The sequence below is a fragment of the Anomalospiza imberbis genome, chromosome 2 (assembly GCF_031753505.1).
Source record: "Anomalospiza imberbis isolate Cuckoo-Finch-1a 21T00152 chromosome 2, ASM3175350v1, whole genome shotgun sequence".
NCBI lineage: Eukaryota > Metazoa > Chordata > Aves > Passeriformes > Viduidae > Anomalospiza > Anomalospiza imberbis.
Window position 1 is genome coordinate 60,582,557 of NC_089682.1, and position 12,454 is coordinate 60,595,010.

Sequence of the window (12,454 nt, forward strand, 5' to 3'; positions counted from 1 at the left end):
TCCTTTTCCACCAGGCAGCTTCCCAGCCACTGTCCCCAGCCTGCAGCGCTGCCTGGGGTTGTTGTGACCCCAGTGCAGGACCTGGCACTTGGCCTTACTGAACCTCATACAATTGGTCCTGGCCCTTTGATCCAGCCTGTCCAGGTCCCTCTGCAGGCCCTTCCTGCCATCCAGCAAATCAACACTCCCACCCAAACTGCAAACTGACTGAGGGGCATCTCAATTCCTTCACCTAGATCATTGATAAAGATATTAAACAGAGCTGACTGTAAAACTGATCCCTGGGGAACATCACTTGTGACCGGCCACTTGTTGGATTTATCTCTATTCCCCTCCACTCTCTGGCCTCACACATCCAGCCAGAAAAGAGTTTTCACTCGGCAAAGAGTTCACCTGTCCAAGACCTGAGCAGGCTGTTTGCTCCAAGGCGAATGCTTCAGGTGACAGCGTTGAAGGCTTGTGTCAAAGACAGGTAGCTCATGTCCAGATGGAGATAGCAATGTTCATCACAGCTGGAGAAATTTAGCTAAAAGCAGCTGCCTCAGACAATTAAATAAACATAATGTTTTGGAACAATGATTACAGAATCAAGTATCACAGAATATGCTGGATTGGAAGGGACCCATAAGAATCAACGAGTCCAACTCTTGGCCCTGCACAGCGGCATCCCCAAGAGTCACACCACATGCCCAAGAGTATTGACGATGATGTCTTAAATAATCCAGAAAAGGTCTAAGAAACCAGCAAAAGCTGTAGTCTTACATCCAATCTTCAGGTTATCCCAAGAAACATATATTAGGAGCAGAGACTATGATACATTTTCCCTCAGTATTTAGCATCTCTCCATATCCTGTGTTTGGAATACCTGGACATAGCCTCAGTCGAGACACCAGTGGCCATCCTCAAGCACTCTCATCTGGAGGGAGACCCAAGGCACAAGCCACACTGAGACTTTTCCCTCTCCAAGGTCTGATGTGGGAAGAGGCTAAGCAAGGGGCTGCGGCTGCACTGAGCCTCATCTTTGTGCAAGGCCGCTTCCGCGTGGTAGAGTCCTGCGCTCCTGCCAAGTGTGAGAGGCACTGGAGCATGATGTCTGCTGGCTGAGCAGAGCCTCACATCAACGTCGGGGGAAGGGAGCCAGCTCTCCCTTTCACAGACGTGCTTGCATGATTTCACTTGCTCCCAAGATCAGTTACCAACATCTCTCTGTTGAGGCCACTGTCAAGCTAAACTGATTGACACACTGGTGTCCAAAGGGGAAGATTCTTTGGTTAAACGTGTTGAATATTTCTGTTCAATGTTCTGTTCTGTTCATGGTGCCATACAAGGCCTAAAGGTTTTGGACATAATTTGTATTTTATAAATGTGTACAATGCAGTCTGTACTGTCATTTTTTCCTTGATAGTAGGTTTGCTTCAGGCCCTATTTTGTCGGTTTCATTGTGCCTTCACTGCAAATGTCAGCAGTTCCTCGAGGACAAGTACTCAGTTGCTGCTGCCAGTTTCATTAAGTTAAATATTTCAGATTTAGCCATTCTGTGACCCTGCATGGGAGAGGTGTTTTCAGTACAGAAATTATTTCTCTGCATTTGATTCTCATGTCACAAACTATTTCTGTCAATGTGCTACAAATCTGCTCTCAGGCTCGGCAATAATTCTGATATGACCATCGGAGGCAAGGCTCTCTTGCTCCTCCTCCTTCTCCTTCTCTTGGCTTTTTAGAGTTCCCACAGGGTTCCCTGCTGCCCCAGAGGCTGGGACGGGTCGGGGGGCTGGGTGGTCTGCCAGCCAGGGAGAGAAGGGACTGGAATGTGCTGCCAGCATGCACAGCTGAGGCTACACCATCCCAGCTGAGAGTTTAGACAATGACCTGACAGTAAGGGCTGGTAAAGACAGAGTGACCTGTCTTTAAAGAAAGTGGAGGGTGACCCACTGGTGCCTGAAGCCTGGACTCAAGAGAATTCCCACAGGAATTAAAGGGCAATGTGGCTGTAGGATCCCAGTCACTTCACCTACACCAAGGGAGCCCCATCCCATTCTCTTAGGCTGTCAGAGGAGAGTGGTCAGCTCAGAGCTCCTGGGTGAACCCCACCAAGGCATTAGCGGGACCCTGCAGGAACATGAGGTTCATGGTGGGCTGTGAGGGAAAAGTGTTTGAGGATGCTGGATGGACAACCTCTTAGGAGATGCTGCAAGTGGGCTGCAGCACTGTTCCAGGCTTATTATGGGAGGTTTAGGGTAAGGATCAAAGGCAGGAACAGGGAGGGATTAAGATGGACAGGGGAGGAACCAGCATGAAAAAATAAGGGAAAAAGAGATTAAAGGGGCTGGTGTGGATGACAGCTGGCTGGTCAGAACACAGTCCTCTGACTGAGCCCTGTACCTCATCGCCACAGCCTGCCCTAGTCTTACTAAACATTCAGAGGTAATGATGTAACTAATTATGTGTTACTACTACTAATTATTGTTTCATTCTCTCAGTTGCCTTTCTATGTGAGCACATGTTCTTCTCTGAGTCCATGTAAGAGACCAGCACCAACCTTCAAGCCAGACAAATGAGCAGCTGCAACTGAGCCAAGCATCAGTAGCTGGAATGAGACCACGAACTTCAGAGATTGGAGGGTACCAATGCCAGCACTTGGGGGAACTGGGGCCAGCACTGGGGCACACAAAGTAGCCAGTGCCAGATATTGGAGAGACCCATTTTCCATGTGTGTGTGCATATTTGCCTGGTGGACGTCAATCCTGATGAGCTGGAAGGAGCAGTTCCTGTCACGTGTGCTGCTCACGTGTGTGCCAGCACTGTGTGCAAGTGGCTGCCTCACAACAGAGAGAGCAGTTTTGAACAAGAAGGGGGGCTTAAAATGTCAAGTGCTCCATGGACAGCATGTGCAGATGTAGTCAAAATTGCTTTGAAAGGACCTAGTGCAGGAGAGGAATGAACTCCCCAAATCCAGTCAAAACCACCAAGGGGTCAGTCGCCATTTGCTACAGGGAGCAGCTCATGTGCAGCCTGACCCCGAGAAGGCAACAGCAGCTCTGTTAATGCTACGAGTTAAATGTTTTCCCCGAAGAAATGGTTTTTACCTGAAACCCTACTGAAAGCACCATTGGAAGTTCCCTTAGCAGGGGAACTTAGCTTAGTTCCCTCCCAGAGCTGGGAGCCTGATTGGGTGGGGTGGCTGGAGGTAAGGCTGAGCTTAATTGCTTTATTGGCACAACTGCTTGGGAAAAGGACATCTGACACCAAGTCCACAGGCGTCCATGACTTGAGGAACCTGAGGCGACCAGGCAGACAAGGAAGTTCATAGCTCAAAGTCATCTTTCCAAGAAGGACTTGGTCTCCACAGATGGCTGTCATTGAAAGATTGTCTTCACTGCTCAGGCCCAACTGAATACTTCCATGGCATTGCTATCCCTCTACTGAATGTCCAAATACTTGCAGAAATGTGCAGCATCTAAATGATGTCATGCTTTTCATCCAGAGATAGATGAGGAGTCTGGAAGGTCACTTTCAGCAGAGTTCCTGGGCTTGGGCTTAGCTTCTATGTGTAAATAGTCCCAGAGAAATCCAATAAAATTGCTTATGCACTTAAATTCCTTACTGGGCTGGAGCTCTGCCTATTTTCTGAATAAATTAGAAACCATACCAGATGTTCCTGTTTTATTGAAAAAAAATTATTCCTATGAAGCTTCCATTTACAATTTTAATTTATATTACAGAGGTCTATGTATTATTTGATAGAGACTTCCAAAATATTCTTTTATGATGTAAGAAATAATAAAAAGTATTCAATACTTATGCATCCTGTCTAGATAGAATAATTTTTAAAAAATTAAAAAAAGGATTTTTCCAATAAAATGTTTGGCAAAGCCAAAATCTGAATTTTTTCCATTTTTTATCTCGGGATATGAATTTACTGTCAACTTGTCTGAAGTGTGTAAATTCAACAACATGGTAATTGGTTTACTACGCAGAAACTGAAGGCTCGGACTTTGCCAAGAATTTTTACACTGTAAATTCTTCACTTTCCTCACATTCAAAAAGGCCATAAAAGCCATAATTCTGAAAACAGATCTCAGTGAACAAAATCTCAGCCCTGCTTCAGGGTGAGGAGACCCATATGATGTGGGTGCAGAGCAGGTCCCACTGTAAAATGGGTTGTTAGTCCAGGCTCATCACTCCAAGGTATTTATGGCCTTAATACAGCCCCCATACTTCCCTTTCTGTTAGGAATGCTTAGACTCCCATCTCATAAAAAGATGAGTGCTCTCACCTCTGATTTTCTTCTGTGGCTGATGCAGAAGCAGGCCCTAAAACCTATTTATTTTGTAACAAATTTATTTTATTTGGGTTTATTGCAATGAATGGGAGAAGGTGGGATTGGCTGCCAAACTTCCAAAAGCAGGGTACAACACCTCTCTGCTCTTCAGATCTGTGTCACCAGTTGGCTGTGAAATACTTTCTGAGGAGGGACAGGGAAAGGACAGTCCTTCAGAGCAGGACAGAGACAGAGGTGGCCAGGAACACTTGGACTCTGGACTCAGGTCCAGAACAAACATTCATCTGCTTCTCTGTCCTTGAAGCATCCCAGCAGACATTTTGCTGCTTGTATCCAAGAGAAGAAGTTCAGAAACATATTCTGAATTGTTTTCTGGAAAACAAACAAACAAATAAACAAAAAAACCCAAAACAAAAACAAACAAAAACAAAACAAAACAAACAAAAAAAAAAGGTGTATTGGGCTTGCATGGCCAGGCCTGCTTCCTGACTGCACTTTAGGTGTACAGTCCATGCAGGACATAAGAGGGAACTACCTACTCTACCCCAGACTGGTAAACTGGTCTGGGGACAAGGACACAAACAATGGACAAGGAGAAGGCTGAGGTACTCAACAACTTTTTTGCCTCATTCTTCAATGGCAGCCTCTCTTCCCACACCTTTCACATGGGTGGACTGCAAGATGGAGGCTCGGGCAGCAAAGAGATGCCCACTGTAAGAGAAGATCAGGTTCATGACCACCTGAGGAACATGAATGTACATAAATCTGTGGAACCTTATGAGGTGCATCCCCGAGAGAATTGGCTGATGTAGTTGCCTAGCCACTCTCCATGGTATTGAAAAAGTCATAGCAGTCAGGTGAAGTCCCAGGTAACTGGGAAAAGGAAAATATTATACCCAACTTTAAAAACAGTAGAAAGGAGGAGTCTGGGAATTGTCAACCTGTGTGAGAGACTCTTGACATGCGGATCATTTAGCTCATAGGAGAGAGACTCCATCACACCTGCAGTCACCAGATCCTGATGCTTCCTGTACGTCCAGTGACAAAGTGTCTCCAAAAACACGCTTGTCACCTCCACTGGAAGAACTCGCCATCATCCTGTTGTTGCAAGCCCACGGCTCCTTTGGTTCTGCCAATCTATTTGATCTCCTCTCCAGGTGGCGCTGGAACAATTGAACTCCCCAACATGGAATGTACCAGACCCAGCAGGTCAGGGCTCAGCTCCAGCACGTGAGTCCTTAGGGAAGAGGACAACTATTTGACCATGAATTTCCATACATTTGGAAGTCAAAATGAAAACATCCTACATGGATCAACTGAAAAGGGAATTCAGGAATGGACCACATTTGGGAAGCCCATTCCTGGCGTGAAGAATCCTTGCTCTTGTCATCCCTTGAGCAACACATCCCCACTGAATCCAACCCAGGTATCTGAGCACTTTCCTTGCTCGGTGCTTGGAGGGCCTTTGGGTGACCACCCAAAAAACCCAAAATCATCAAGTTTGAGGTAGGAGGCCAGATTACTTTCATTTATTTTCCTCTCAGTAAATATGATTACAAAATACTAACCCAACAATTACAGATTCAGCATGTTCCCTTGCTGATTTCAGCTTTTTTTAGATGGGTGTTATTGATTACAAGGAACTGACAAAAACATGCACCTATGATTTCTTTTTCTTTTTTGGCTTAGCTATTTCCAAAGGAAAAGAATTTGCATAGAATGATCTTTTTAAAGAAAAACCCAAACAGTTCATACAAAGATGAGCTTATTTTTTAAAAGAAATAGAGAAAACAACAAAAAACAGCAAGCAGATGTTTTTAAGTTAAAAGCCTGGAAATCATAATTTTCAGTCATATATTTATTTACCACGATATTTTACCTTGAGGTTTAGTGACGCTTTGCCCAGGGTTTCAGCTGTTGATTGGGGAATATCCATGTCCAGCCCAGCTCCTAATAGGGAGCCCTCCTGGAGAAGCTCCCCAGTGGCTGCCAGATCATTGCTCAAGAACACACAGACACATGTTAAATGCTAAAGTAACCAATGCTCGTAGCAAAATTGCCCAGAGCAGCAACTGCTTCTGGAGGTGGGAAGATGAGGACAGGGCTGCCCCGTGCATCTGCTCCACAATGGGATATCCATACGGGAAAAGCCTCCCTGCAACACTGGGGCTGGTGTCAGCACTGGCTCTGCCCCCCTTCTCCTTCCTTGAGGGCAGGCAGTGAGGACATGGGAGAGGAGCACCAGCTGTGGTGGTGGCTTCTGCCTCCTCGCACGGGTGATACCTGCATGTTTCTATGCAGGGGAATGCTGCAAAAAGGTTTTTGGGTTCACATCAGATTTTGGCATCTTGGGCTTGCTGGTAGCAGTGAGTTCAAGGCTGCATGAGAAAGGTCTTTTGGGGCTTTGTTCCAAACCTGCTGCCTGCAACAAAATGCTGATGAAGGGCTGGCTAAAATCACAACCAAAGTTTCAAACCTGCCCCCTCCCCAGGCCTAGGGCATCCAAAAGGCCCTGGGATCCACAAGTGGACAGGCCTGAACCTGTGTGCTGCAGGACTTTGCAGAACCTCAAGCAAGCAGGTCAGACACAGCCTGTTGCTTTCCTGGAGCAATGGAGCTCACACTCTTCGAGCAACCAGAGCTTTTCACTGGTTGAGAGTGAGAGGGAGAGGTTTTCATTTGCCTGAATATCAGGGAGTAGATTCGTTCTGTATGTAACGTTGAGCATTATACCAAAAATCAGTCCAGAAGTATGTAGTCTGAATCCCTTATTTGCCGATTTACCATATGAAATTGGTTTTAATTGGAGTCTGGGCACTTGGTGAGCGCCAGAAAATGCACACGAAAAGCTCCATATACATATGCATGTGCGTGTATTCATCTGTGTGGGCAGAGGAGGAACATGCTCAGCATTGCTTATTGCCTCCTTCGCCCTTCAGCGGCTGGCTCAGGGCAGGAGCAGGACCTGGATTCTGCTGCCCGTCCCACGGCACACGCACTCCCGCAATTAGCCAGCGGCACAAAACGAGCCGCGCACTGCGGGGCAGTTGCCCAAATTGTTGCGAAGACACTGCTGGCTGTGGAAAAGGGCATCAAAGAAAGCGAGCTGGGCTCACAGGCAGCGAAAAACAGGACTGTATTCTTCAGATAATTTATTTGCAATGAATAATTCAGCTAGCTTTAGCTGGGAAGCTGGATTAAATACAGCATTAGGCATGCTGAGAGCCCCCAATAAAGGGCTCTATTCACTCCTAGCACAAAGGAATATTATTTACTATCATTAATTAACTTCCACACAAAGCCACAGCCATTTCCTTGGGTTCTGGGAAAGAATAAGAGGAGAATGTGAGCACAGAGCTGCTGTAATTTCCCTTTGGTTTCCTCTCTGCAGACGCACACTGGCTGCAGGCTGAGCTTTGCTCTCCACGGCATTTTTGGCAGCGCTGTCCCCGTGCTGGAGCACAGGCAGGTCGCTCGTTGTGGCGGGGATGGATGAGCGGAGCCCGCTGCGGGACAGTGCTGGGGGTCCGGCCAGCGCTGGGCTTGGGGCTGCCCCAGCCTTCCTGGTCCCCAGGCTGCCCAGCACGGCTGCACAAGCCCGGCGGGTGATATAAGCTGGCATTCCCCACGCTCCTGCAGCTCAGGGATGCAGACTTCTAAAAGCATAAGGAGGCAGGGAGGCGTTTGCCTTTGGGAAATGGGTTAAGAGTCTGGATGTTCCATCTACCTAGTGAGAGCATTTTTTTAGATTTAATGAACCGCTGTGCTAATTAGTTCTCTGAAGTGTCCGCTTTGAAATACCAAGCTTTAGGATAAGTAGAAATGCAAATTATTGGCAATTATTATTACTGCTGCAGTAGTGACTAGAGAGCAGCTCTTTGCAAGCAAAAAGGGAGACAGGCGGCTTGTGCCGGGTGGTTACAGAGCTTGTTTTCATCTGTTACATTGTGCTCTGGGCAGGTGATGTTGTAGATCACACAAAAGGCTGGGTGGAGATTCTTGGTCAAAATATTTTTCTGTTGGAAGACATGGGTTTAAGTTATATTGGAATATTTCATATATACATATTGATTTTTTAAATTATTTTTTCTGTTTTAGTGCTGAAGCCCTGTTCTCTTTATCCATGAAAGTCCACATTTTTCCTCTGAGATTTTAGATGATAAAGGCAAAATGAAATTCTAAGTCAGATCTTGCTTCAACAAATGACATACTTTTAGAAATGTCAAGAAAAGAAGTCAGAAAATTAAGTCTCAAATGGAATTAGAGGTTCCATTTCATTCCATGTGATTTCCCTCTACTTTTTTTATTTGCTGAGAAATCTTGAGGGCTTTGCAGCCCAAGCATTCTTCTGGGAGAAAGATGTGGGGTGGCTGAGTGAGGAACAGATCTGTCTGCAATCCCACAGTGCTGCACCAACCAGCTCAGGCTGAACCTGGAGACAGACCCCTGGCAGAAGGCAGGATGTGGGGTAGAATTAATTGTCTTCACAGTGGCTGGTATGGGGCTGTGTTTTGGATTTGTGCTGAGCAGAGGGCTGATAACACAGAGATGTTTTTGTTATTGCTGAGCAGGGCTTACACAGAGTCAAGGCCTTTTCTGCTTTTGTACTGCCATGCTGGGGAGGGAGCTGGGCGTGCTTGTGAGGCTGGGAGGGGACACAGCCAGGACAGGTGACCCCAACTGACCAAAGGGACATTCCAGACCATCTGACATCATGCTCTGTGCATAAAGTGGGGGGAAGAAAGAGGAAGAGGTGGGGGGGTGTTTGTCTTCCCAAGTCGCCATTGCATGTGATGGGTCCCTGCTCTGGTGGGGATGGCTGAACAGGGCCTGCCCATGGGAAGCAGTGAATTCCTTGTTTTGTTTTGCTTGTGTGCATGGCTTTTGCTTTGCCTATGAAAATGTCTCAGTCTCAACCCATACGTTTTTCCATCTTTCACCCTTGTGATTCTCTCCCTGATCCCACTGTTGGGGCAGGGAGTGGCTGCGTGGGGCTTGGCCACTGGCTGGGGTTACACCATGAGAGACGTGCACAGGTGTCATGCCACATAGGTTTAGGCAGGAGCCTAAGTGGTTCTCTAGGATTTGGGTGCCTTTAGGTGAAATTTAGGTTAAATCCCATTGTAGCTGGGATTTAGAAGGATCAGCTCTAGCCATTGCTACCTCCATTTTACTGTCTGAAGTGCACTGACAGGCAGTCACAAACCTGCTAGACATGACCTCGGTGTGGTGGGGTGGTGTGGGAGGGGGTTTGTGCACTGCCCATCCCTGAGGCTGCCTGAAGCCAGAGGTGCCTTTGGCAGAAGCCCTGCATCCCACCCTCTGGCAGCAGCAGCCAACACTCACCACGTGCCCCCTGCTTTGGGCCGCCGAGAGGGCTGCTTTGTGTGCATGGGCCCTTTGAACCCCTCAAGCTGCACTTCTCTTGGTCTTGCAGAGGTAAGAGCAAGGTGTGGTAGGGAGAGGGAATTTTCACACGGAGAAACCTGGCACAAAGCAGGAGTTGCGTTTTCTCATATTGGTACTTTCTGTCCCCATACAAGAGCTCCATCGTCCTACTGAGCTTCTGAGACAGGGAACAAGCTGTGATTTTTAAAAGTAATTGCCTGTGGGAGATATTAATTCTATTTTTATCCTTCCCTACAACAAAAGCTTTTCAATAATGTCCTCACCGCTCATCAGCATTACCCACTAAATACATTTAAATACCACAGTTTCTGTACTACCCTTTTAACTCCCTGCTTGCCTCTTGATATTTGGCCCAAGAAATAAATGCCACATTTGTGTTTCCAACACTGTTGTACTTACACACTCTGGGGACACCTTCCAAAGATCATTTCCTAAAACAGAAAGATACTCTGTTGTGAAGGGGACTGGCCTAACCTGGAAAACCAGAAGGTAACACATACACACTCAACTCAGAGATCAATTGAAAATGCACATGGTAAAAAAGAAGAGTTTACGAGTCAATTTGAGCTTAAAATTCCATTTGAACAACAAAGATTAGGTAGAGAGGATTCATGAAGCCACTTGGTTGCATAGTCCCGAATAAAACTGGGATTAGCAAATAATTTGAGCATAGAACTCCATTAAATACAAAATGTAGACCCACCCTAAACCACACACAGGCGCAGCAAACACATAGTGAGCAGAAAGATCTGTCATGAAGCACTGGACTAGACTTAAGGTGACTGTCAACCTTCATCAAAACTCCCCAAACAAATAAAAAAAAAAAAAAAAAAACCAAACCAAAAGGTCTGCCTGCAGAGATTAAGGGGAAAGAAATGAATCATAAAGACTCCCCAGATCACCCCTTATCCTGTGTCACTGTTAGGTACTTTGCCAGACAGAAGTGCCTTGGTGGTCACAGTGCTGTGAGTGTGCCCTAGCACTGTCCCTGAGCCTCCAGCTCCCATAAGGGGTCAGCGAGGCAGGACAGTGCAGTCAGGGAGTGGGCACACAGCCCTGGGAGCAGAGGTGCACCATATCAAACCCCCTTCATACTGAGATAGCCAAGAACCACAAATAGAGAGATTAAAAGTCAACCTTTCAGCAGGGGGAAATGGACCTAAGGCTTTGCACCTTCTGAGGCACAGCATAGAAGTTCCTTGTCCATGATGAAGATGAATCACAAAAAAGATCCTTGGATGCAGAGCCAGGGGTGATTAAAACTGTCTCTAATCCTCCCACTCTAAGTTCCTTAATTTCCCAAGACAAATGATAGCATCTGAGTATTTACTCTGTGCAGAGTGATGGGAAAACAAAAAGATTCACCCAAGATCATAAAGATTTCTCCTCCTTCTTGGTATATCTTGAAAAATGATGAATAATTACAACCTAGTTGGAAGATCATACTTAAAAATAGCTTTTCTTAGACCTATGTTGCGTTTTTTTACCCACAACCTCTCTGGCCCTCCAGGCACCTCCCACCCACTCCAATCTCATCACCAGAAGCAAGATACATAAAATTAGAAATTATTTGGGTAAAAACTAACTGACCATTAGTCACCGCACCTGACTAACTGGGAGAGCTGATAAAGACCCAGAAGAACCCAGCTACCCACAAAAGATGTGCATTCACAGCACTCCACTTCTGGCTCTCAGCTTTTGATTCTCAAGGGATCCAGCTGCTTTCAAAAGGTAAAACTTCAAAGAGAAATTCATGATTACTTCAGATACTAAAAATTACGGACTCCATGAACTTGGCTATTTTTTCCAGCCGAGTGGTTTCCTAACAATTATTATTTTTCCTTCTCAGCCTTGATCTCTGAAGAGGTTTCCCTGGTTTTTTTTTTTTTTTTTTTTTTTTTTTTTTTTTTTTTTTTTTCTTTTGCTAAGAGAACAGTTTTGCCTTCTAAAGCCACTTATCCCCATGGTGATTATTCAGCTATTGCCATAGTAGGACACATTGGGTTCGCATATGTCACACCAGAAACACTACACTAAGAATAACCTTTGAACTAACTCTTCAACTGAATCCTTATTCCTGGGATTTATATTTATGAAAAACAGCAATAAAACCACTTTTAAAACCCATTGAGAAAATGTTTGGGGCAATACTCCTGGTATCCTGAAGTAATTTTTTTTACTCCTTCTGGAGTAAAAAAAAAATTGTTAAGGAGAACTGCTTTATAATGTACCATAAATTATTTAACATATTAAACTAATAAAGTCTGTAAAAGTAGACCAAATTTCAGTAATCAACTTCCTCAAAAAAATCAGGACAAGTTTAGCAGTAAGCTTATCAGATACATTGGAAATTTTATGCAACAAACTTACCAGATGCACAAAGTTTATGCAGTTGCTTAATCAAGTGCACTGGGGGCTGAAATCGGTGATCTCTGAACATTCCTGCCAGCCCAAACTGTTCTGAGATTGTGTCACTCACCAGGCAGATAGCTGGGGTTTATACTCTTCTGTCCATCATTTGGAGAAATAACGCAACATTAGAAAAGACCTTTTAGATCCTGTGATATAGAGAGATAACTTCAGTATTTACCAGACTTGGAAAACATCATGAACATGCTTACCAGAATTAAATGGTATCATGTGCCAACCAGAATTGATTTTCTACACACATTCTAAATTAACTGCTTCACAGAAGAGTATGTGTGAAGAGCAATACATGAAGAAAAATATTCAGATTCCACAGATTCCATTTTTTTTCCAAGG

General features: G+C 45.3%; 1 long non-coding RNA gene across 1 annotated transcript; it reads right to left on the reverse strand.

Annotated features, from left to right (window-relative positions):
* Positions 1-9,377: 9,377 nt before the first annotated feature.
* LOC137466571 (uncharacterized) lies at positions 9,378-12,427 on the reverse strand. The gene is made up of 3 exons (XR_010995221.1): positions 12,062-12,427; positions 11,347-11,412; positions 9,378-10,165 (listed from the first exon to the last, which is right to left on the reverse strand). It is a non-coding gene; the product is annotated as an uncharacterized lncRNA (long non-coding RNA).
* Between the last annotated feature and the right edge of the window lie 27 nt (positions 12,428-12,454).